A 23,636-nucleotide genomic window follows, 5' to 3' on the forward strand; every position below is an offset into this window, starting at 1 on the left:
TACTATAGTAATACACGTGTCTTCTGCAGTGCTGTTTATCGCAGCCAGGCATTGGTGGGCGGAGCTAATTACAGCCTCTGCTAACAAATTGGTCTATTTGTCCTTAGAGTAAATACACTCGTTTCTTTTGCTTGACAGCGGAATTTAATTCTGTTTGCTTAATTGAAATATTAATTTAATTAAATATTAATAATAATTTATGTATAAAGCGCTATAGAGATAAAGGTGACTCATTTGACTTGATCGGAAAAGTGCCGTAGAGATTAAAGTACAATTTATGTCCTACTAATGATATTGTTTTTAGATGCACAGCGATAGTTTGTAGTTTACATGTATATGTACAAGTGTAACATTTATAATTACTATTCCCAGCCTCCAGTTCACTCACGCGTTTGAAGGTGAAACATCACATGGGGCGCGTTGCTTTCTGGGAAACAGTATCCCATGCAGCGTCTTCAGATGCATACATCAAATTACAGCAAATGTAGCAGGTTATCCGGGCATTTCATGCATACAGAAAATTCACATACTATTCACAGTATTCGCAAAGCATACTGCAATAAAGCAGGAGTTGTATGATAGTATGCCATTCGGAACACAGCTTCTGTACTGATTTCAGTGTACTTGAGTTAATTTAGCAGATTCTGGCAAATATAGTAGGTCATCCGGGTATTCCATGCATACAGAAAATTTGCATACTATGTGCAGCATACATACTGGATGCTGCAGAAATAGTAAGAGTAGTATGATAGTATGGCATTTCGAACACAGCCTCTGCCTCTCTAAGACATCCCTTTTATAGCTAATCGTGTTACAGACCTGATGTCAATTAACTTAATTAGTTGCTAGATGTTCTCCCAGCTGAATATTTTCAAAATTTTGTGCTTTTTCAGCCCTTTGTTGCCCCCTGTGCCAACTTTTTTGAGACCTGTAGCAGGCATCAAATTTAAAATGAGCTCATTTAGTGGATAAGTGTAAAATTCCTCCATTTTAAACATTTATGTTCTCTACGTTCTATTGTGAATAAAATATTGGCCTATATCAGGTAAGAATGGGACCAAATTCTAAGACCAAAACTCCAGAAACCCATAACCTCGATGCCCAGACATCTTCAAACTGTTTTGAAAAGAGGAGGAGATGCTACACCATGGTAAACATGCCCCCGTCCCAACTGTTTTGAGACCTGTAGCAGGCATCAAATTTGAAATGAGCTCATTTTGTTCATAAATGTTTAAACTGAGAAATTTTACAATTTTATGTTCTCTATGTTCTATTGTGAATAAAATATTGGCTCATGTGATTCGAAAGTCTTTTAGTTTTCATTTTATTCAAATTTAAAAAACGTCCCAACGTTTCCGGAATTCAGGTTGTAGTAAATAAACTGATAAGTTTTCAAATACACGCACGAATTGCATGTATTCTGACAGCACTGCACGAGCTCGCAGTTCAAAGTCCAAAACACGAGGAAAAGTGCAAGTGAATTGTTACCACAACAATATAATGTAGGGTATGAAAAATGCATGTTTATTTTGAGATTTGTTAAAGATTACTGTTTACAATTTATTGGTGTTTTTAAATGTTAACTATTATTTTAGTAGTATAATAATAGTAGTATTGTAGTATTTATCCATGCTTTTATTATTTTTACTTTTAAGTTTAGTTTAAGTTCTGGCAAATTCGTTTTTAATTTCATAGTTTTTTAATTTAGTTTTTATTATTAATTTTATTTAAATTTTTTATTTCAGTTAAAGAAAATGTTTAAAACTATTTTTTTTTGTTAATGACAGCATTAACATTGTACAGTTAAATTTCCAGTATCGTCTAATGCATAATTAAAAGATTCTAATAACGCCTGATAACTGATCTTGTTTCAATATACTCTGCAACCTTAAAGTGCCCCTATTATGGATTTTTGAAAATTACCTTTCATGCAGTGTGTAACACAACTCTTGAGTGAATGAAAACATCCTGCAAAGTTTTAAATCTGAAAGTGCACTGTGTATAAAGTTATTGTCTCTCAAAAGAAAGAGTTGACTCTGAATCATTGAAACAAGTCCTTTTTAATCCCAAGCCATTGATGTCAACATGAAACATTAGCATATTGTCCGCCCACATGTTGGTCTTTTCCATTGGTCTGAATGAAAATGCAAATTCATTCTTTGCCACTAGGTGCGGCTTTATCAGGCATGATGAAATGGAAATAAGACTAATCCGACCAATCGCGGATTAGCGTCATGCAAAGGAGGGGTTTGGAAAAATTAATCATTGAGCGAATCGTTTGGGAGTCGTTGAGCAGGTAAGCTAAAAATAAATGCATATTATAAGACAATGAAAGTGTTTTTTTGACCTTGCATGCATGTCAGCCTGTTGTCAGCCTGGTTTTGAGCTTGAAGTAGTTTTATACTTAGTCATGTTGTAAACATCCTGAGAAGTGTGCCAAATCGGCAATGAATGTCTCCTGACTTGATTTACCTAGATGTCCTGTGGTGGAGGGCGAGCGAATTTGAAAGGTGTTAGTTTAACTGGCAGGGGGCTTTCCCGAACAGATGGGACAGTAGTTGGGCATTACATGCTTTACTATGGCGGTGTTAATGCTCTCTGGAGTCTTATGATGTAATGGTGCTGAGCAGATGCCTGCACAGATCTTGATGTAAGAAAAGAGCCATGAAGTGTGTTCTGAGCAGCCAAAGGTCAAGAGCTCACTGTGACTTGAGTGGATGCTTGACTAATACATTTACAAGAGTTCTTCTGGATATACTGTAAGTGTGTTATACGTACGTAGGGGGTCTTTTTTTAAATGTAATCTTAAATACATTTTTTTCATTGGTTACTTAATTGGTAATTCGTCAGTCTGTTCCTCCTTATGACAAAAGCAACACCATGTGGGTGTTAAAACAATAAACTATAGTTGTAGGGCAATACAAAACAACAGTTAAGGCTGTTAGAGGACAGCTGGCCAAACAGTTCCCTCTACTTCCCCTTAACCTGCTCAGGAGGAAATGTTTTGTTATAGTTCCTGTTAAGTATTATTTTATTGACGCTAATGCTTTCAAGGGTAGATAAATGGGATGCTTAATGATATTATGATATTTGAATGCTGCAGCATCATATGTAGAGTAAGCTAGATCGAGCAGGCAAAAAAAGCAGTTTACACTGAGTACAGTAAGATTCAGAAAAAGACGCTTGCATACAAAGAAAATATAAATGTACCCTATGTAAAAAGAATAAATATGCCCTTTGAAAACTGCAATAGATTATAGAATAGAGCTCAGAGAATCACGACCAGTGCTTTTTTAAAGACCTTGTAATTTTAATAAAAATGTCTTGACTTAATGCTTCCTGTGCAAACGACAGAATTTACTCTGATGTATCCAATTATTTTGTCTGCCTAAATCCCTTTACTTTCTTACAATCGACTGCAAGTTGGCGTTCAGATTATCCTTCATCCCATCATCATCTGATGGATGGAACCATAAGTCGCCACTGATTATTATTTTTTTTTTAATCACTCTCTGTCACAATACTGTAGAAATGATCTATTGCTGTTTCCATTATATCTGACTTTAAATATGTTGCTATACTTTTATGTGCTTGATGATTGCAAAAGTAATCTAAATCTAAAAATAGATATAATAAAATCAATATTAACTGATAGTGTGCATTCTTATACTTATGTATGCACCTTAAACAATAACTCTTAAAACAAAATGTTTTGCAGCATTTTGCAACACTCAAAATGATCAGAAAACTTGATGGATTTTGTACCCGTTTGCATTTAATCCATAATATGTAAACGTCAGTATGAAGGTAATAGTTCTGTAAATAGGTATCTATCTAAGCAGCGAAATCTTAAGCTGCGTTCACACTAGCAGCGACTTTTGCCAGGGGCTGGCGATGAGGTCGTTAGTGGGCGTTTTCACTACTGGTTGCCTTGACAGCGAGTCAGGTTTCTTGCCGATAAATTCAAGCATATTGGAGGCAAAAGACTAAACATAATCTAAATCTAAATTATATCCGTACATACAAACAAAAATTAATGAGAGACAGAGCCTACTTTCTTCCATTGCGTATGTTTATCTCCGGCTGAGAGGAGAACGATCACATGAGCTCAACCGTCGTCTTTCCTATTGGCTGTCGCTCCCGAAAGTCGCTCTTCATTTGCATAAAGTTGAAGGATTCTGAACTTTGTCGCGTCGCTGGACACGCCCCATCCGGTCGCCAACGGTCGCCGTCGCTCGTGTCGCCGGAAATCGCCAGCTCTCCATTGAAATGAATGGGATCGTGTCGCTTTGTCTCTGCATGTCGCTTGTAGTGTGAACGGGGCTTTCGGCTATTTAAGCTAATAGGTGGGTTTTTCCCTTTGTGTCCTTGGAAGCAAATTTCATGGTGTATTTTCCCCTTCTTTGTTAAATCACATTCATATGAGACCCTTAATTGAATATAAACAGTGTTTGATGTTTTCTGTAAATGTGGATATTACCGAATGCTGTTTCTGCCAGAGCTTCAGCCATTATGACTTTATTTAATTTTGAGGCTTGAACAGGAGGAACTAGCTCTCTGTTCATTACCAGTGCCTTGAGGACTGATTCAGCCTGACTGATTCTGGAGTCCTGCCTCATACAGGCCTTTCTCTCTCTCTCTCTCTCTCTCTCTCTCTCTCAATTAGTCCACAGAGGAGTCGAAATGGGATGAGCCAAAGTGCTTCACAAATTGATTTAAACTGCTAAGGAAGCGTCTCACATGTTATGATTTGAATCCAGAACGTGTCTTTCTCAAACAGCTGAGCTGACTTTGGCTTTTTCGATGAAGAAAACCCAGCTGGGTCATCTATTCCAGGTGTGGCATGTGTTTCATATGAGGAATGATTTGTAGAGCTCCTATCCTAGTGCAGCGTGTGAAGATCCTGTCCTTCATTCCATGTACAGTTTCACAGGGCCGACTGCCTCAGCTGTCCCGTACAGGCTTTTCCTGGAAGTAAGACTTGAAGATTTCTTCCATGAGTCTTCTTGGAATCAAATTTTTATTTTTTTATTCTTAGAGTTGCTTTTGGGAGTCTCGTTTCAGCCACGTGTCACAGACCCACATGTCCTCATGGAATATTCTGCACTTGAGAATTCATCCATGTGTTCTTACAACTGATATTGCTGCTGTGTTGGCCAGCGACCGACTCTCTGCATTAAGTCAAAGTTGAGTAAGATGTTTGTGCATTTAAACAGAACGAGAGTCCATGGAGACGCTCCTCTTCCAAGTAGGGCCCTTGAAACCATTTATTTAAACAACAAATTATGAAATCAGGCCTTTTTTCTTGATCTTCCAAGCTATTAATCCTTCAACGTTATTCCAGCTCTACTGTAAACCTTCTTAGAAGCCATTGAGAACAGGCAGTGAACATTTGTGTGGGTTTACTGATTAGCAGACAAAATGGAAACAGAGATTTAAAAATATGCTTATCGTTATGTTCAGTGTTACATCTTTTTTTATTCAGATTTTGGTGTCCGATAAATTCAAAATTGAAAATTGAACTGAAAATTCTGCCCTTATTTACTCACCCTCATGTCGTTCCAAACTATCCTTTTGACCTTTTTAAATTATTTAGCTATTCATGAAATTTTATTATATATATTTTTTTCCTTTTATTAATGCTATTCTTTTTAAATCATACATATGTTTACTTTAACAGTGAGTAGAGAAAAACTGTAATACAAAGAAAATATTCCCAGATGATAAGAATTATTTAATTTAACCAATGTTGTTTTCATATAATCATGCTTAATATTTTTCTCACACATTATAAATGTATTTTATACATGAACAAATATTTTGCCTTTATATCTTTATGCTTAATCATCATATATTTGGGGCGAGTCCATGGCATTGAAATGTTTGAAAACCCCTGTGCTAAAGCTGAGTTTAAATGGAAATAATTGGCTTTCACCATGTTTTTTCCTTTATGATGCTTGTTTTTGCGGGTGGAAAGCCTGATCATCGGCCCTCACACAATATTGGCCCATTGTTCGGAAAGAGAAGGATCTTACAGTTTGGCCCGACTCCATTGAGTTTCCAGTAAACTCGACATTTTTAGAGGGTCTTTATGTCTGTGACAGCCGGCCACCCAATAACTTCTGAATGTCTTCACTAAATAACAGGAAGGAAAATCAGGAGGTGTTGTGCAGCGTTATTCCAGCAACCTGGTGTTCTAACTCACCCATCATGGCTAAAGCCACAGCACTGTCTTGCTTTGTTAGGATCCAGTTGTTCAAAAGGACCACTTGTATATCCTACACTGCCAATCTTGCCATGTTATGTAATCTAATTGAAACCAGTTAGTGCTTAAAAATATCCACAGACCAAAGGAACAGAAACACCCTACAACCAGAGGAAAAATATGAGACTTTCAATAGTTTTATAGCACTGCCCTTTCTTTAGTAACAACCCTCTAGAGAGGGTCTTTTGAAATGGTTAAGAATAGATTTGCATTTCTTATATAGCCGTGTTGCCAATTTAGAGTCTGCGACGTGTGAAGCGATCTCATCATCTTAGGCGGCGTTCGCTTTCTTTCTGTTGATTATGAATGAGCTGTCATTCTCTCGCTCTCTCTCAGTTTGTCTTTTCCGTCATGACACAGTGATTTACTGAACTACCCTCTCATGTTCTCCCTCTTTTGCTGAGTCACGGCGTGTATTTAAAGAGCTGCAGTTGGAGACCGGAGCGGTATAACGGGATTTGCTTACACCTCGTGAAGCGGCTCGCTGCAGTCATATTACAAGTGGAGGATCTAAAGCAGGACAAACGCTGTGGTTAGCTGTGCGTACTCTTATTAGCATGTAGCAAAAACCAAAAAGACCAAACTAGGACAGAGTTGAGAGGCCGGCGGTTTCTATTTTAGATCTGCAGTCTGTAATGTACACACTTAGGCTGCCAGATCTCTTAAAATACTCCTGTTCTCAATCCAGTCCAGGAATTGGAATCCTGTTCAGTGGCCAGAGATCATCGCTGTTTCTGGTCGGTACGATGCCATTATAATGACTCAGTGAATCGCAAAGTCTCTGTTTCTCCCCTCTTTTTTCGTTCTTTATGGTCTTTTAGTTCACGGTGTCTCTTTGAACAATTATATTTTTTATTCTTGGCCCTCTTCCTGGAGCACACCGGAGATGCCAAGGAGAGTGCGAGAGAGAGAGAGAGGAATGAAGCTATGTGGCAAGAAAGGCGAATACCTTCAAAGTTTATGAATAGATATTGTGTGTCACCACTAAATAAGAATGCTTAAACAATTAAGGTCTTCGAGACCCAACATTGCCAGGTCCCAACCCAGAAGGCCTCGTGCCAGTGCGGCTTAACGCACGTTTACCGTAAACAGGCTGGAATCCTGGCGTCCTTGTGAACAATGCACTGACTTGGCTGCCAAAACTGTAACCCTGTGTTTATGACCAAACCCACTTCAGAAGCGAGCCTCGGGATTGTGTAATAGCATGACTGGCTTTACAGCTGAGTAATTATGGAATAACTTGGATAAAATGTACCTTTGAAACCCAGTGGCCTCTGAAGGATGGTTTACTGTAGATGTAGTGTAAACTCTCGTGTGCTGGTTAGAGAGGTCAGTCTGGACTGAATCAGTGTAATGGGTTCTGCAAGATATATCAGAGAATTGGTGCACTGCTGTGTCCAGTCAGTGTGGGAGTAATGACGCATGGGAGTTTTTTCCCAATAATTTAATTTCAAAGAAATGTATTTTTTTTTCCTGTGACTGCACAACTATGAAGTAGTTCCAGGTCTTGACCACATAGTTGCATATCACTTTATTTGTTATTTCAAAGAGCCTTACAGACTACCAGAGCAAAATAACCAAGAAAAACCGACACTGACAAAGCAAATACATGACATACACAAACAGTATGGATAATGTATTTATTTGAAATTACTTGGAATATCAAAGGAAAGCTCTCTATGCCACACAAAATTAAATGCAGATATGTCCGTCTGATATCCTGTAGATATTGAATAGGTGATCCTTAGTTGGCCACCATATGTGCATTATAAACTCATTCTTTATTGTTCTACACAGGCATGGAAAAGTGTTAAAGGAATAGTTCACCCAAAAATCTAAATTGTCATTAATTACTCATCCTCACATCGTCATCTTCGGAACACAAAAATTAAGATATTTTTGATGAAATCCGAGAGCTTTCTGACCCTGCATAGACAGACAGCAATGCAACTGAAATGTTCAAGGCTCAGAAAGGTAGTAAGGACATTGTTAAAATAGTCCATGTGACATCAGTGATTCAACTGTAATGTTCTACAAGAATACTTTTTGTGCACAAAGAAAACAAACAACGACTTTAACAATTCTTCTCTTCTGTCAGTCTCCGCCCCACATTCAGGAGAGTACCACAACGCATAAGACTAAATTAAAAACTGGCTGACAACATTAATACCCATTTGGAGCAACATGAGGGTAAGTAATTATTGACATAATTTTTCAGTCCTTTGTCAAATGGTGCTATGTAGAACCATAAGAGGTGCCATATAGCACTTTATTGCAGTGGTTCTTTGGCTTATCATAGGGGAACCTCTTTTGGTACTATATGGCACATATTCTTAGAGATAAGAAGATTAATAGCGCATTTTTCAAAATATGGTTACACAGAACCATTAGAGGTGCCATATATGACTACCATTGATGAGCCAATATGCTTCTATATGACCCTTTTACTTAAGATGAATGATAACTAATCATTTATTACCAAATATAAAACATGTATATAAATATATTTATATATGACCCTCCCTACAGCCTTTAAGCTTCAACTTAGGTGTTGGGATGGGCTGGTCTGAGAATGGCCCTGGGGGAGAGGGGATAATAGCATTAACCATCTTCTCGTATTTATTTGTGTATATATATATATATATATATATAATACTGTAGCCCTGTAATCAGGTAACTTTTTAGCCTACGGTCTTAGGCCTACATTAGTTCTTTACTTTATGTAGAAAATGTAGTCTTTTTAACATTTAATAGTGAGTGAGTGAAATTACTGAAAATTAATAATACACAACCACTTGCAAACTAAGTTGTACACTCTGAAGAACTGCAGTATCTTTCAATTTTTCACTGTCAACAGCGTACTAACATTTTTGTAAGTCCTTCAGAATTTAAACAATAGAAACTGCAACTAGACCTGGAAGAGTCCAAGAAATAGAGAATATTGACTTGCAGTGAGAGGAAGTAGTGTAAATCTATGAATGTTCCATGTAGGGACACTGTGTAGGGACCATGTCAGTCAGAGCACAGTTCATTCATGGAGCTCTTTTCTGACCAGCTCATGATCTGAATCAGGTGTGTTAAATAAGTGAAATATGTACAACCTGTGGGGGCAGGTCGCCAGGACTGGAATTGAGAACCGCTGCTACAGGAGGAGTCCCAGCACCGTCGAGATGTCCTCGCTCTCCTCTGTGATTAACTGTCCATCCAACATGAGCACAATGTGGTCATACTGCACGAGATGACCCTCCCTACAGCCTTTAAGCTTCAACTTAGGTGTTGGGATGGGCTGGTCTGAGAATGGCCCTGGGGGAGAGGGGATAATAGCATTAACCATCTTCTCGTATTTATTTGTAAGGCAAACCTTATGAATTAAATTAATTTTAACTACTGTCACACAACTGCTCAAATACTTTTGGCCATGAACTGAAAATGAACACAATTTTCTCTTCAATTTGATAGCATAGTTTGTGTAGACCAACAAACAAAAAAATGAATGTTTGCATTGAATAACAAAATGTGCAGCGCTTTGATTAGATTTTCACACACTGTAGTCAACTGTTCATGGCTCACCTCAACTTCAAACAGCAACCTTCAAGGTCCTCCTTGAACAGAGCAGGCAAGAGCAGAATAGCTGCTTCCAACTGTAAACAAAATAACCTCATTAGTTTAACATAACATGGTGGATGCTTTTACCCTTTTTTTTAACATCCATTACTGTGTGTAATACAGATAAATGCAGGAAATAAGACCAGTATGATCTCAGGCAGAGTGGTAGGGTGTCAGTCGTACAATGAAAATCTAAGCAGTAATGATTTAATTACCTTTTTTCAGTCTGCCATCTTCAGTCATCAATCATGCAGAGAGTCTCCTCTGTTCTATATGTACACAAAATTTGTCCGATAGCATTTTATCAGCGCCATCCTTTCTTTGAGGAGCTCTACGTTTGGTCTAAGCTTCTCTGTTTCCTCCTCCATTACATGCAGATGTTCCCTGATGCTTTGTTAATTTTCTCCAGCATCAACCTGTTCGGGTAGTTAAATTGTTAAAAATGGGGGCTGTCAATAAAATGTAAAAAAACAAAAAAAAGTCTTTAGAAAATCTTTAGTCGAGGGCAGCCCTACTAGAAAGAGTCCAGACTTCTAATTATTATTAGGCAAATAAAAAATATTAATGATCAAAAAGTTATGCATGACAATCAATAATCTTCATTATGGAAATGTGGCATACTCATGTCTGGTATATGTCCTAAAAATGTTAACAGAGCTCTTTTTATCCAACTTGACAATGTACTGATGATTTTATACTCAAACACATTTCTTTTTGATTTTTCAGTTATTACAGCATGAACCATCTGTAACAACATTAGAGGAATAATTTAATCAAAAATGTAATTCCAAACCCATATAACTCACACTGTAAAAAATTACTGTGATTTTAACGGTAAAAAACTGTGAAAAAGCTACGGTAAAAACCTGTTAAATGGTAAGTTCCCCTAATATATACGGTGAAAAACTGTAATAGACATTTCAGACAATTTTACGGTGAAATACCGCTTTTGGAAGTGAAAAAGTATGTAAAATTTACAGGGAAAAACCGTACATTGACGTTCCCAGAATTCCCTGCATTGCATTTCAAATTTTGTTTGAATTTGATGTTTTTTCTTTGAAATAACTAGGTTTCTTCTTAGTTTTTTCTTATCAGTTATGTTTATTAGGGTTGTATGTTACATCTAATGTTGTTAAATTAATGTTTATTGCATATTTCAGTTTAATGAGTGTCACCATGATGGTGTTTAGTGTTTGTGTGAATGACACTGTGCACCTTCAATATGTTATTATTTAAAATCTGCTTGTGATGGGCTTTGGTTCATCATGTGACTTTATCACCACCTGCATTTGGTGGTTATCAGTGTAATACAAAGGTACAAAACAGATTTCAGTACTTCAATAGGTTGGTATATTAACATTATATCAATTAATGAAATTACGGTATTTAACTGTAAATGTAAGTTAAAACAGTAAAACCTAAAATGTTGCTACTGTATATTTTACGGTAGAATTCCGGCAACCACACCTGCCGGTTTTTTACCGTAAATTTTACAGTGCACTTTTGATGAATGCAAAAGTGACGATCACTTTAAAAAAATAATAATAATTTTTTTTAACTCACTCAATATATAAAGTTTGAGTATACTGAAAAGAGTTATTTCAAATGAATATTCGAAAATGGCACTCAAACCCAGTGAATCGACACATCAAAATAACTCAAGCAGTGTACAAGCTTCATGATATGATATGATATGAAATGAAATGATATATGATATGATATTTGGTCACGAGACATGCAAAAACCAATGACTTATATTACCATTTTAAATTTGGGGAGTTTACAATGGTTTGATTTGTCAATATGATGTTACAAAAAGCGATGTAAATGAGGTATAACGCTTACTTCAGGTGTCTTGTTGATAATTGTAACCTCTTTGCCTGCTCCGCATCGTGAATCAAAGCAAATGTCTCTGAGAAAAGTTTAGGAGTGCACATCACATAAATGTCGTTGTAAAACAATATGATGTTATAAATACATATTGTGAATGAGGAAAATCACTTACTTTTGGTGTTTTCCAAAAAGCAGCATCATCTTCTCAGTATCACGATTCAAAGAAAATTGTCTATGAGAAAAGTTTAGGACTGCACAGCACAAAAATATCGTCATAAAATTAATATGTAAATAAGACTAAACGCTTACTTTCAGTGTTGTCTCTGTTAAAACCTCTTTGTCTGCACCGTAAGTCAAAGGAAATGTCGTCTGAGAGAAAATTTTCGGACCATTTAAAGGTGCACAGCATATAAATATTACTATAACGTAAATCAATATGTTATAAAATACATATTGTAAATGAGATAAAACACTTACTTTCAGTGTTTTCCTGTTAAAAAGCAACCTCCTCGACAGCTCTGCACCGCGAGCCGCACACAGAGCACATAAATATCGTTCTAAAACAATGTGATGTTATAAAATTAATACTGCGTGAATAACATAAAACACTTAATCTCTGTATTTTCCGTCCTTGTATGCTCAGCTCCACATCGCGATTCGCGGGTCAAAGAAAATGGCGACTGTGAGAAAAGTTTCAGCCAGTTTTAGGCGCACAAAGTACGTAAATGTCCCAGATGTAACATCATCTTCTTGTTTATTGATGGCGAATAACTCCTTAAGAGCATTATCGCCACCTATTGTACTGGAAGTCAAATTAAACTTACATAGGTGATGGTTCTGAAATTTGAGGGGAAAAAATGTGTGGATAATTCAACACCAGAGCTTTAACTTCTTTACTGATTTTACTTTTATATGGTATGTGTAAATGAGTTACAGAGACATTTTATTTTGTGTGTTCATTAAATTATTCATTAAATAAAAAAAGAGTGTGTGTGTATATGTGTGTGTGTGTGTGTGTATGCATGTATATATGTGTGTGTGTGTATGTATGTATATATGTATATATGTATATATGCGTGTGTATGTATATATATATATATATATATATATGTGTGTGTGTGTGTGTGTGTGTGTATGCATGTATATATGTGTGTGTGTGTATGTATGTATATGTATGTATATATGTGTGTGTGTGTGTGTATGCATGTATATATGTGTGTGTATGTATATATGCGTGTGTATATGTGTGTGTGTGTGTGTGTGTGTGTGTGTATGTATGTGTATGTATGTGTATATATATGTGTATATATATGTGTATAAAATAAATTATAATCTGATGTACAATTAAATTAAGTTTAATTTACTGCGATAACAAAATTTGGAGTATAATGAAGTGAGGTGTGGTCAAGTATGGTAACCCATACTTGGAATTTGTGTTCTGCATTAATCCCATCCAAGTGCAAGTACAGTTTAAAAATGTAATGGCAGGTTAATGGCTTCTTTATTTACGGCAGTGGTGCTGTATAGCACCTTAACCACCCCAAAGAACCTCTGAAGAACCACACAGGGGCTTAACAGGTTCTTTATACCGTAGTGGTGCTATATAGAACCTCAACCTCCCCAAAGAACCGATGAAGAACCTTTTTTTTTATTTTTATTTTTTTTTTTTATAAGTGTTGTCTTTTTGTGTCCTACTAACATATCAGTGAAACGCTAAAAATAAACTTTAAAAATACAAATATTATTCATTATTTACTCAAATTTATTTATCAGAAATTACTTGCATCTATAGAAAGCTCTATTTATTTAATTATTCATCAGAGCTTTCCACAGACTAAAAATAATTTCTATTTCACTCTCTCCCTTTCTCTCTCACACACATTAACCATGTAGTCAGTACTTATACTAATAAAATAGCTCTGCTGCTTAAAAGCTATAGCACTTCATTTCTCAGTAGTGATGTGGTAACATCACTATTTTGATGTAGTTGTTTTGCTATTTGCTATTATAGATTCTAGGGCTGCTCGATTATGACATCATATTCACGATTATTTTGGCCAATATTGTAATCACAATTATTTAAAACGATTATTAGTAGGCCATATGATCAGAACTTTATATGAAAGATTTATTTAAAGATAATGATATATTTTAAATATATATTTTCTGTAAATAAGGTTGCTATGACATCTACATTTTAGAGACCGGCGAAATGTCACAGTTCTCAATACCACAGCAGAATACTAGAGTAACTAATGTTAGTTAAAAATAAAACAAAAAAGGTCCTCAAAATTATTGAAAATTATTAAACTGCGAGTAATAAAAAAGCAAAGGAATACAATAGAATAAAAAAATGAAATGAAACAAACTGTGCTTTAAGTATTTTTTTTTAATGCAAGTCTAAATTATTCAGTTAACAGCCTAGAGAAATTGAATAACTAATGTAAAATAAAACAGCATAGTCTTCACTGTAAGAATTAAACTTCCTTTTGTTTATTAAAGCTACAAAAGTCCTTTAGTAGAGAGCAGTGAGTGATTTTTGAATTTGTCTTTTGTTGTTTGATTAATATAAAGCGCAGTTGCAGCAGGAATATAGTCCACTGTCCCTTTAAGAGCCGCACGGATCCAATTTACTGTTACACATGTGTTTTCATTCTCAACTCTTTACGTTCATTTATTACATAACCGACGAGGGTTTACATGAATAATCACTAAGCGCCGCATTTTGACACATTTTTGCATGTATTTGACCGTTTAGGCGCTAAAAGATGACTTTACATGTCCGTGTTCTGTTCCGTCTCTGAGCGGTGAGGAACAGCACAAGTTGTTGAAAACATGAATAAACCTAATCAACTAAAATAAATCAAACACGTCCCATTTTGCAAGTGTCTTGTTACATGATTTTACTGATTTGCACGAGAATCAGGCTTTTATGGAGGAGTGAAAGCACACCGCTGGAAAGGGGTGCAATAATTGTTTTATATCAATTACTGTAATTTCATAATCGTTGGAGGCCGAAATCGAAATCGAAATTTCGATTTAATTGCACAGCCCTAATAGATGCTACTGTCCAACACACCTGAGAGATGAGACAGGCACAGGTAATAACGCCCAGTCACCTTTCTCTGTACAGAAATGGCCTAAGCCTCCTTTTACTATTTATTAAAATGACTTATGATTACTAATGGGCTTTTATGACTCTTTTAAACTAGTCACTGTGGCATGGGCTGTTTCTAACAAGTAGCATAGGACAATGTGGACAACTTCAATATTTTCTGTGCTGATTTAAGTGGTGGTGTAATGCATGTTAAAGAGCACTTTTCAGAGCACTGAGAGTGAACGCTTACATTTTTGAAAATGAATGCATGCTTGGAGTCTAAAGCAAAGGCATCCAGAGTTTATTTTGCCTTAGTCGTCCCATCTACGAATACAGTGTATTTGGTAATTGCCATTGACACGATGAGTGGGAGCAGTTCAAAGACTTTATCCCAGTGATAAAGGGGGAGGCATCTGTAACTGGTGGCTGTCCAACAGGGGGGTCACAGAGGTCTGACAGACTGGAAAGATCATGACACTCTCATCTTGTGCCGAGGGGCGTCACTAAAGGATGTACCATCTGCTCCAGCCAATAGAAGAGGAGCTCAATTGCTTAAGGGCTAATTTTGTTGTTTGTAGCTCAGCATGTGAGTGACCAAAACCAAAGTGAAGAGCTAGACTGTCCCAACACCCCTCAGGCCGAGAGGGCACCTGTTGTGCCGGCAGTCCGTTGAGGTTTAATTTATGAAGCACAGCTGTAGCCCGCAGTGACTTGTGTTGACCTCTCAACTTTGCTGGACGGCTGTGTGATCTGGACACTTCTGTTACAGGGTGAAAGGAGTTTATGGTTCACATGGGTTCTCCGTCACGTTACTTATATTTCTAGCCTTATGTTATATTCCTGGTCATACCGCATTAGATGTCATTTCACGTGTTTCACAGTTGTTGACATTTAACTTCCCTAGTCACCCCCCTTATAGTTCATTTTAATGATTTGTTTGTAAGTTAATATCATTTGCTTCAGACTATGCTAATTCAACCTGTGTGTGCTAAACTAAAGATACATATATATATATATATATATATATATATATATATATATATATATATATATATATATATATATATATATATATATATATATATATATATACATACATACATACATACACACTGTATTTAACTATTTAATACAAAACCACTGATATAAGACTAGCGGATAGAGGAAAGGTTTAGCGACGGAAGTGTGGGTAATTGAGTTTCCTACCACTCAGCAGTGTTTATAGAGGACTTTTTTTCTCTTTCATTTCTTGAAAAGACGTCTGTGTGGATTTGTGAGAGGTGGTGGAACAGTGATGTGATTGTATAAAGGAAGGTTCGAGCGTCCTTTCTCTGCTAATGCCAGCTAAGATGAATATTAGCGTCCAGGAGCCAACACACATCAAGTCTGTTTATATAAACTCTCTGTTGTCCTTCTGTTCTCTCTCTGTTCTCTTGCTAACTCGCACACAGAGTCTATTCATACAAGCCCTCACACATACACACACAGGCACTATTTATACAATGTCTCTCACACTTATGGCATGTGAACTTTTTTTTTCTTTTTTTTTTTCTTTTTTGGAACATTGTAGCGTCAGATATCAGTACCATTCAGAATTGCATTGAGAATCGTTTCAATTCCTGAATATATAATGGTTTTGCAAATCGGATGTAATGTAATTCAAATTAAGGAAGTAAAATAATACAAAGTGGAATTATTCAGAGAAATTATAAATGCAATCTAATAAATTTATACATTTATCAATTTAAATAAATGAAGTGTGTGTGTGTATACACTATTCAACATTTGAAGTGGATCAAAACCTTTCATCAAAGTTGTCCTAAAACCTAAAATCAAAATGTGTTCTTGTCTTAGGACAACTTTGAACACTTTTGATCCACTTCAAATGTTGACTACTGTATTTATATACATATACATCAAATAAAGTGTAAAAATAGCTATTGTTATTATTGATTCACTTTAAATTAAATAATTTTATAAATATGAATTATTTAAAAAAGTGTAATCAAAGTACTATTATCAAATATATATACAACATTTTACATAGTTATCGTCATTATTATTATTATTATTATTTCTCTTGCATTTTTTTTATTTATTTGATTAAATGTAATTATAGTCATTAAACACTAACTCAACCACTAACTGTTGTCTCTGTCTCTCTCATTGTAAAGTCAAGAGAGTACTATATATATATATATATATATATATATATATATATATATATTATTCTATTTCATACATATATATATATATATATATATATATATATATATATATATATATATATATATATATATATATATATATATATATATATATATATATATATATATATACATACATACATACATACATACATACATACACACTGTATTTAACTATTTAATACAAAACCACTGATATAAGACTAGCGGATAGAGGAAAGGTTTAGCGACGGAAGTGTGGGTAATTGAGTTTCCTACCACTCAGCAGTGTTTATAGAGGACTTTTTCTCTTTCATTTCTTGAAAAGACGTCTGTGTGGATTTGTGAGAGGTGGTGGAACAGTGATGTGATTGTATAAAGGAAGGTTCGAGCGTCCTTTCTCTGCTAATGCCAGCTAAGATGAATATTAGCGTCCAGGAGCCAACACACATCAAGTCTGTTTATATAAACTCTCTGTTGTCCTTCTGTTCTCTCTCTGTTCTCTTGCTAACTCGCACACAGAGTCTATTCATACAAGCCCTCACACATACACACACAGGCACTATTTATACAATGTCTCTCACACTTATGGCATGTGAACTTTTTTTTTTTTTTTTTCTTTTTGGAACATTGTAGCGTCAGATATCAGTACCATTCAGAATTGCATTGAGAATCGTTTCAATTCCTGAATATATAATGGTTTTGCAAATCGGATGTAATGTAATTCAAATTAAGGAAGTAAAATAATACAAAGTGGAATTATTCAGAGAAATTATAAATGCAATCTAATAAATTTATACATTTATCAATTTAAATAAATGAAGTGTGTGTGTGTATACACTATTCAACATTTGAAGTGGATCAAAACCTTTCATCAAAGTTGTCCTAAAACCTAAAATCAAAATGTGTTCTTGTCTTAGGACAACTTTGAACACTTTTGATCCACTTCAAATGTTGACTACTGTATTTATATACATATACATCAAATAAAGTGTAAAAATAGCTATTGTTATTATTGATTCACTTTAAATTAAATAATTTTATAAATATGAATTATTTAAAAAAGTGTAATCAAAGTACTATTATCAAATATATATACAACATTTTACATAGTTATCGTCATTATTATTATTATTATTATTTCTCTTGCATTTTTTTTATTTATTTGATTAAATGTAATTATAGTCATTAAACACTAACTCAACCACTAACTGTTGTCTCTGTCTCTCTCATTGTAAAGTCAAGAGAGTACTATATATATATATATATATATATATATATATATAATATTATTATTCTATTTCATACATGTACGTGTATATTTATATATAAATATATATATATTATTATTATTATTCTATTTCATACATGTACGTGTATATTTATATATAAATATACACAGTACATGCATATATTATGTAAACAAGCTTTTATTTTGGATGCGGTTAATTGCGGATAATCAATTTGACAGAACAAATTTTATTTAAATTAAATTAAAAATTCAGCATTTCTTGCTGTGTCTGCTGCGTCAGGGATAGGAAGGTTTGGAGATGTGTGCGTAAGTTAGAGTGTGTTTGCGTGTGTATGTGTGTGTGTGTGTGTGTGGTTTTAGTAGCCTGCATGTTATTAGGTTTCATGAGTGAAAGGCCAGCGGGCCGGCTGCAGGCCTATAGCTCAGCTGCAGTGATATGTCAGTGGATTTCTGTCAGATCAGGCCTTTCCTCTCCACAGCGGCGCCAGCCTGCCTTACCCAGCACACTATAGAACCACTCACTGGAAGAAAGCATGTTTAAATATTTGCTAGGGAAACGCATAGGGTTATTGTCTCTATCATGAGACTTTGTGACCATTGTAGGGGCTGTATTATTAGTGTTTTTCTTTATCAGTCTTGAGGAAGTGAATTACGGGTTTTGGAGTATGGTAAACATTTACACTAACACAATGCATTGTGAAGAATCAGACGATGGAAACTTTTCAGTCGTCTGTTTTTGTTTGTCCACAGCAGAAACATTTATCTATGAGACAAAATGTTTTAATCTATAGTTTGGCTTTACTTTGAATAAACTGAGATATTTTGCACAATACATATTGACTAGTATATTGACTGATATTTTAAGTTGATACTCTTTTACGTGGTTTTTAAACGTATGTTGTTCACATTAAGTATTACTGCGCACTTGAATGAAATCAACCATGTTTTAATGAATTACATAAAAATGACCGCTATATATATGAAACCAATATGAGAATAATAATCAAAGACTAATTATGGCCGATATCAATATGTCTTGGATCTCTATTGGCTTTTTCACCACATTTGTTCATTTGGGGCAGTAGTCCAGACTCCAGAGGTCTGTTTATCATGTTCCTGTTCACCATTTGCTTTTTGACCTACGTAAAAGGACCTCGCACATGACATTAGACTCGATGGCCTGGTCTGATAATGGTAAGCTTGAGGAACAGAAGCTCACTATATCATCGTACAACCAGCTTGCTTTTGCTTTGCTCGGGACCCGGTTGTATAGACGAGCACTGTTTCTTTATGATGCTACCGCTCCCGCCTGAATTCCTATAGAAGCTGTGGATTTTACCCTGCGGTGTTACTTTTGTCTCCCTACCATCCTGCGTACCACCATTTAACTGTGTTCCTGGGATTGAGGCCCATGGGAATAGCTCTGCCCCTGCCGTAGATCTGATAGTCAAGCCGGTTATTGTTGCATTGTTGCTCTTGGAGATTTGTTTCCATTAAGCAGAGGTGCTGCTCAGCTGAGAGAGTTAGCTGAGTACACACAGACAGGAAGATGTCAGATTCATCTCCATTACAGACCGCAGAGTCAGCTGAGCGCAGAGAGAGAGAGAGAGAGAGGGGCTGCTGGAGGAAGGGGAGGGGCCGAGAGGCTGAAGGGGTGGGGCCATTGAAAAGGGCTGATCTTTTTTCCTTTATGGGCTTGAGAAGGTTCACCGAGTTCAGACTGAGTCATCAGCTCACCGCAGATCTCTCACTCTCAAACCTTCTAGCGCAAAGGAAATATTCTGTAGAGCCATGACTCTTCCTTCAGGTGTTTGCGTATAGGTTTCAGGAGGGGAATTTTATATGAGCCAGATTTTCAGTGTTTAGTGAGTGGGGAATATTTAGCAACAGTGTTGCTACTGTTAACCGAAACAATCAGTCATTGAAATAAAGCTGATGTAAAATTGAATATTAAAGTTAGATGAAAAATCTAAAAAATGAAAATTAGAAGATTTTGGCAGCTAACTGAAATAAGTTTTAGAAATATTGGAAAAAATACTAATAAAAATGACAAAAGCACAAATTACTTGAATTTAAAAATTACTAAATTGAAGACTGAAAATATAAAAATGAAACAGTTTAAAACATTAAATACTAATTGTGCATGCTATTTGTTTGCATTCATTGCATTCTGATTTGTGGTTTATAACTATTGCATTGCATACATCATATGATTGTTTATACAAATAGCATATTATTTGAATGTGCTAAGAAGATGAAAGCTTTTAATTATATTTATGACTAATTGTACGTCACGTTTACCTTTTACTCTCATCTGGGGCTAAGATTCATTTCATGCTCTTGGGTCTCTATCTTTATGAATATAATTAGCCAAACTGAAAAACCAGGTCTGTGGTGCTTGTAAATACACTTTAGGAGCTGTTAACTCTTGACCTCCTGCCAACGTTTCTGCTTCATGAGCATATCAGTTGTAGTATTAAAATGAATATCATTTGCTTTCCCCATGTATTCCCAGAAAGCCTGTAAATACCAGCGTTCAAGTTTCTGCAGGTCTTATCATCATAGTTTAAATAGTCAGAATGATGCTTTGGCAATTAACGTTTGCAATGCAAATCTCCTCTTATACTGACTTCTCATATTAATGTACTACTACTGATTTTCATATCAACCGTTTCTAGTTTACAGGTTCGTCAAAAACAGTTTGTGGTTTCCTTTTATGTTCTGTGTACAGTGTAGAGTTGAACCCAGAGCACAATGGTACAATGAATGACCTGTACTCCGATTCTTACAGCTTGCATCCATTAACATCTGTGTTATAGACAGTCTTTATGAATGAATTATGGTTCTTGACGTATCAAGTAGTAGTGAGAACTACAAATAAGATGCATACTAATGCCAAAAATATGTTTTTCTGGCTCACAATTACATGGAAGTGAAATATTAACTAGAGACTGTCCCCGCATCACCCTCAAACACACACAGTCCTCTACCACCACCGCTGGACCGCCTGCCTGATATGGATAGTGAGCGCATTGTTTTCATAATTCTTCCATAACAATACCATGCTCATATTTTCCTGCAGCAAGAGGACTCCTCACCCTGACTCACGTGTGCTCAATGCGGTTGGCATTGCGGGTTTCCGCTGATTCACTTGTTTTGGCTGGTTAATACTTCCCCTTCTATAATTTTGCCATTACATCCCATTGTCTGATGTGATGCGGCCAGAAAAATAATATGCTTGCTGTTATGTAAGGAATTGAAACTTGGAATAGAAAGGATTGTGTGTGCCTTTCATATGTAAATGCATGTAAAACAGGACATTTTTCTTCCAAGATGGTGACAGTGACTATTTATTGCATGTATTGGGATATATTGTTGTGTGAATAAAATAGTATTATCTCCATCAGTAAACCTGTGGCTTTGTGAGTCTGGTTTTCTCTTTGGGAGTGAAGAGTCTTTGAACGTTTAGTTGCTGGTTTCTATGGGGCCTTTTCTTTAAGCTGAAAGGCATACTACTTCATATATACATCTGAAAAAGCTGGTCTTGTCTGGGCTGGACAGAAATGTCTTAGGAGATATATGATATAAAAGATAATATAAAAAGAAGTACTTTACTGTATATTTAGGAATGGATGCTTCGCTCGGTTCCATTGTACATCCCAAAACAGGAATTTAAATGTTTGCATCTTATTTTAGCGCAGTTAATGAGAAGGTAACATCTAGTAACTTTCAAATTGGCCAGTTCATTCATTAACAACTGTACAAAGGTTTAGGGTCAGTACTGTTTATTTAAGAAATTAATACGTTTACTCAGCAGGATGCATTAATGTGACAGTAAAACATTTATTATATAACAAAATATTTGTTTCAAATAAATGCTGTTCTTTGGACTTTCTTTAAAGAATCTCGAAAAATAAATATCATGGTTTCCTTAAAATTAAGGAGCACAACTGTTTTTGACTGAGGTAATTTCTGCTGAAATTTGCCGTCAAATTAATATTTCTTTTTAAATATTAAAATTAAGTTATTTTAAATTTTTAAATTATTTTAAAGTATATTTAAATTGTAATATGACATTTTACTGCTTTGTTGATCGAATCAATGCAGCTTTTGTGAGCAAAAAAAAATTAATTATACTGACCCAAATTGTATCTTATTACCAGTGAAATGTCCCATTGCTGTTATGATATGTAGCTAATTTTACTGTGTTGTTGATCAAATCAATGCAGGTTTTGTGAGCAAAAGATACTTTTTTTCAAAAAAAAAAAAAAAAAAAAATCATACTGACCCCAAATTTTTAATATTATCTTATTACCAGTGAAATGTCCCAATGCTGTTATACTAAATATTTTGAAACCCCTTGTCTGATTGAATTCCAGAACTAACTGTTGTAATATTGATGACAACCAGAAGGAACCTGAGATATATTTGAGCGTTTTATTATGAGGACATCCTCTTTTCATTTACACTCTTCCCTTCTCCTGTCTAGCCTCTGCAGTGATTAAACATTATTCATGAAATCCTAGTTAGTCATTTAAAACATTTCAGGGAGACTGTGACCCATTGTTTGGTTTGTTCCTCGTTTTAAGCTCTGTTGGAGACATTGGATGGAAAAAGTGTGAGGTGATTTAGTAATATGTGATGTGGTTGGAGAAACCAGCAACCTTGATTCAAGAGTGAATTCTTGATTAGTTCCAGACTTTTTTTTTTTTTCTCAAGAATTGAGTTGGAAAACTAAATAACTGTTGCATAGGCAACAGAAATGATCTGTGTCAGCTATAGGCAAATGTGTGCAGCGTCTGAATGTTCTTATCCGCCCGTTTGACACATTAGGGGATTTTAGCTTTTATCTGGTTCCTCTTTTCTGGTTTCTGCTCCTTTAAACATGGTGGGACTCTTACCTTTTAAATGTATGTCACACAACCTCAAAGACGGCGTCAGAGGTTACAGCCTAAACAGAACGCAAGCTTGCTTATCTAATGGAACGCAAGTGAAAGTTTCTTCTGCGGGTTCCACTGAGGCTCATGTTCCTCCAGTGGTTTATAACCGATCTGAAATCGAGTTTACGTGGAGTGCGTCATTTTAAATTTCAGTTAAACTACTTTCTTCTATGCCTAGTTCAGATAAATTGACAATTAAAAGACAATGGGTCTCATTCATTGACCATGCTTACACACAATTTTTCATAACTTGTACAAAGTTTCACTTTGAATAGCTTTCATACTAAAATATATATATGGGGATGGTTGGGCTTTGGACTACTAATTCATTAACGTTAGAATAAAGTTGAGAACAAATTAATGTACATGTATTGTAAATTAGTCCAAAATACGAATTATTGAGCAAGGCCCACTGAAATATGAAAAGTGTAAACATTATTATACTTTTAACACATTG

At 35.5% G+C, this 23,636-nt stretch overlaps 1 long non-coding RNA gene across 7 annotated transcripts in view; it reads left to right on the forward strand.

Annotated features, from left to right (window-relative positions):
- LOC131521835 (uncharacterized) overlaps positions 1-23,636 on the forward strand; it is a 56,609-nt gene that overhangs the window by 9,870 nt on the left and 23,103 nt on the right. For 4 of the 7 annotated variants that reach the window (XR_009266380.1, XR_009266382.1, XR_009266371.1 and 1 more), the window contains exon 2: positions 2,170-2,296. The exons of 1 other annotated variant lie outside the window; for it this stretch is intronic. This is a non-coding gene — a long non-coding RNA (uncharacterized LOC131521835). Of the gene's footprint in view, positions 1-2,169; positions 2,297-8,363; positions 8,456-23,636 lie in introns of all 7 variants that reach the window. 2 more of the 7 variants (XR_009266379.1, XR_009266372.1) reach the window with 1 other exon arrangement.

Source organism: Onychostoma macrolepis, chromosome 02 (assembly GCF_012432095.1).
Source record: "Onychostoma macrolepis isolate SWU-2019 chromosome 02, ASM1243209v1, whole genome shotgun sequence".
Taxonomy (NCBI): Eukaryota; Metazoa; Chordata; class Actinopteri; order Cypriniformes; family Cyprinidae; genus Onychostoma; species Onychostoma macrolepis.